This window comes from Callorhinus ursinus, unplaced genomic scaffold (genome assembly GCF_003265705.2).
Source record: "Callorhinus ursinus isolate GAN/ISIS: 27379988/994484 unplaced genomic scaffold, GSC_fseal_2.0 scaffold2, whole genome shotgun sequence".
In the NCBI taxonomy this organism is placed as follows: Eukaryota; Metazoa; Chordata; class Mammalia; order Carnivora; family Otariidae; genus Callorhinus; species Callorhinus ursinus.
This window is the reverse complement of record NW_027397064.1, coordinates 2813030-2816721: the sequence shown is the minus strand read 5'-3', so window position 1 is coordinate 2816721 and position 3692 is coordinate 2813030. Positions and strand designations below refer to the sequence as shown.

Genomic DNA, 3692 nt, shown 5'->3' with positions numbered 1-3692 from the left:
ATTTGGTGTTCTGGCTGAGGGAGAAAAATGGGAAGCTTTGATCTCAACAGAGTATTTCTTTTGTTAAGGGCTTTCTCCACACTAGGGCCTTCTAGCCGCGGGAGAGTTTGACCTCCCAGTCCCTCCAGGCTTGGCATTTGGCTGTCTGCTGTTATTTTTAGCAAGAAGTATAAAAAGAATCTCAAAAAGTTTTAGCTGGGGAGAAAGTGGGAACATGCGGGTGCCTCCACGCACTTGTGCCCTTGGGGAACCCCACGAGAAGTAGAAAGCAAGTAAAAAACCACAGCGTTGCACGTTACTCTAGGGGGAAAAGCTCAGTGAGCACGGGTTTTAAAAGTGAAAGTTTAGGTCGCTGTTTTATGGTCGATTTTTCTAGACAGGGCGTTGGAGGTGACTATGGTAAGGAACACATTCTTAGGTTGAATTGTCCCACGGACAGAACTTTAGCTATACACTTCTTGATGAGAATGTAGATTTCAGTAATAATAGTACTTAATCATAGTAAAGCATTTGCTAAACTCATCTCAAAAAAAGACTATATCAAAAGACATTTATTATACCCCTAATGTGTGCCTGGCACTGCGTAGGCATTTCAGAACACCATCTTGTTTAGATTTTCAAGGACTTTGGACCCGAAATCCTTTACAAATAAAAGTATTCAAATAAAATCTTAAAATCTATTTCTAAAGCCCTTTCCCCCACTCTTGGTGTATTTAAAATGGTGCCGATTAACTGCTCATACCAAAACTGTTACTTCTGTTTTGGAGGAATTAACAAAGAAAACCCAGGCCAAATAAATCAACACCGAAGTTCAGAAGGTCAGAGCAATTTGTCTTGGGAACAAAGCCTTCCCTTCGAACTAAGAGGCATTCAAAGGGACTCTTGGTGGTAATGGGATTATTAAAGATATACCTGAGACCAGATAAATATTTGATGATTTCGCAAAGCACTATGGTTTCTCGGCAGTTTTTCTTCTGCTGACACATGTTCCCCCATGGGGTCCGGACCTTGTGGCTTCATTAGACTTTGCAAGTCAAGGGCGGCTGGGGTTTCCCGAGAGTGCGTTGTGGGGTGCAGGGCTGCGCGGGAAAAGACAGACCCGGGTTTACTAGAGGGATGTGCGCGCGCGCCCGCGCCCGCGCCCGCGCCCCCCCCGCGCGCGCGCGTGTGTGTGTGTGCGCGCGCCTGCACGTGTGTGGGGGGGTGCGGCGCGGGCCGGGAGGGAGGGAGATGCGGGTTACAAAGCTGCCACCTAGAGGCGCCTTCCTGCAGTGTATATAACGCAGGTCCGCCGCCAGAGAGCTCAGTCCTGCAAACTGCTCAGCCCCGAGGCGGTGAGCGCTGCCGCAGCCGCGCAGGGAGCCCTGAGCCCGAGCCCAGCCCAGAGGTAAGGAAACTGCTCTCCGCAGCCCTGCCTGGAAAGGAAGGGGAGGACGGCGGGCAGGGTTTCTGTTCGTCAGCTAAGCGGTCTTTTTCAGAGGACTCTTTTTGAAACGCTGTGATGGTTGCTGAGAGGCTGCAGGTCTGGTTTCTGAAAAGCACGGGCTGCATGCTGCATGGCTGCCTTGCAAAAAGCCTGTCCGCTAACTTGGGGGCTCACCTTTCTGCTGCAGAAAGTAAAAAGGGTAGGTTTCCTTGAGTCATTCGTGGAAGGGACGCTCCATTTGTGTGTTGGCTTTAGGAATCTGGTGTTTATTTGTTGCTGTGGGTGTTTAAGCTCGGGTAAGTGGAGAATTTAGCAAGAATGCAGACTGGCCATTCTGCTTGCTCAGAGTTGGCATAGGGAACAGCCTGGCAACACTGCTAACCTCTTTGACTGGTAGATCAGTCGGGAAATAGAGGGGCTTGCCAGTAAATATGTAACTGTAGAAAGATGTGCACTTTATTAAGGGGCATCCTTAAGTGAAGCCCTATACCGCGCTGTGAATCTTTGTGATTCCAGAATGTATTTGAATTCGGGGCTTTGGGGGATTACTAGCTCCTGTAAGCCCAGAAGCTGTAAGAGTGAATGTTAATTCAGCTCGGTCTCCGTGACTTTGATTGCATCCTTGCTAGTCTAATTTGAGTATTTACTGTGCTCTTAGAAGGTAAGTCCAACTTCTGTTAGGAAAAAAAGGCACACACACAAGTCTAGGATTTTGTAATTTAAATATACCCTTCAGGTAAAGCATGACTTTTGTTCAATATTGTTAGCATGCATGAAGATTGAAGGGGTGACTGACGGAGCTTTGGAGTGAGGTCAGGGGTGGGTGGTTAGCCAAGACTTGTAACTTCCAGGGAGAATGAGAAGTTGTAAAAGTCAGACTGGCTGTCTCCCTCCCTCCCTCCCTCCCTCTTTTCTGTCTATCTTTTTTCCTTTCTCTTTTCTCTTCTCTTCTTTCTCTTTCTTTCCATTCACTTGCTCACAACAGGATCATTAGGTTTTCCAAAAGTGGAAGAGGGCCCCCTGACATGGTTTATAGCTCTTTGAAGGTATTTGGTGCTCTGACATCCCCTGAAACTTCATTCTGCAAAGTCTCAATGTGGTAACTTTTTCTTTTCTTTTTAAGCTCAGATGCTGCCTTTGTGTCCTTTTATTTATTCCAGGAAAATGCGGAGATCAAATAGGATTGCCTAGAAAAGAAAGTGGAGGCTGCTGGGGTCTGTGCTTAACTTTCTATAGATTTTAAATGGATAAACTGCCTGTCCTTCTTCCAATCAGCTCGGGAGCTTCCCCAGATGCAAAGCCTTTCTCTAAAGCGAGGTTGCACAGGGGAGCTCTAGCTTGGAAACAATTTGCTCTTTTTCCCCAGGTCTCTGCCATAAACACTTGAATGTGTGCACAACTGCTGAGCTGGATGCCACAGCCTCCCTGGGATGGGGGGTGGGGGGGTTGCGGCTGGGGGGGGGGGGGGGGGGGGGGGGGGGGGGCGGGGGGGGGGGTGTGTGGCGGCGGGAGGGGGGTTGCGGAAGAGCAAAAGAAAATTGAGAAATGCCTGTATTTTGCTGCCTGTCCAGTTTTTAAAAGGGGGCATGCATTGCAATCATAGTTTTAAAAAAGTTCCAGAGAGTATAGCCGAGGCAGCCTGCCGGGGCTTAACTGAGTCAGGATTTGAGAGGTGAGTTTTTCCCTTATTAACAGCAAGTCCTGGGAGAATTGAGAAGGTATTATGGTTTCTAATCAGACCCAGAACAGGCAGAGTATAGGCTTTCTGGATGAAAAAAAAAATCCAAACAAAAAAACCTACTTAATCAGGAACAGTGGCTTTTTGTGCGATCATCTAGGCAGAGGGGCTCCCGTTTTCAGGGAAGCGTTGAGGGAGTGGCTGAAGTTACTCAGACCTGAGATTGGCCGACCGTCACTCTAGAAACCCTAAGAGTAAACCGAGGAGGAGAAAAACCTTCAAGACCAGGACTTTCGATTTTTCTCAGTGGTTTTTGCCGGGCACAAATGGAATTTGGAATGAAAAAATACAGGGTTTGCCCTTCGTTTTACTTTTAGGAATAAGAACCGTGTTAGAACGCCTTTCTAGTTGAGTTCCACACACTCAGGTAGAGTTTAGAAAGAAACCCAAGGCTGGCTCATGTCAAGTGTGTTTCAAGTCTGGAAAATTATAGCCCTGGGACACACATTTCCTATTCAAGTAAAAACAAACAAGCAAGAAAAAGAGAGAGAGAGAGAGAGAGAGAGAGAGAGAGAGAGAGAGGGAGAG

General features: G+C 47.5%; 1 protein-coding gene across 2 annotated transcripts in view; it reads left to right on the top strand.

Moving 5' to 3' along the window:
* The first annotated feature begins 1308 nt into the window (after nucleotides 1-1308).
* Nucleotides 1309-3692, top strand: part of ACKR3 (atypical chemokine receptor 3) — a 12121-nt gene continuing 9737 nt past the window's right edge. Inside the window, exon 1 of one of the 2 annotated variants that reach the window (XM_073876778.1) lies at nucleotides 1309-1387. The gene's annotated coding sequence lies outside the window, so the exon portion shown is untranslated. Of the gene's footprint in view, nucleotides 1388-1604; nucleotides 1626-3692 lie in introns of those variants that run through there. The other variant, XM_025889105.2, reaches the window with a different exon arrangement.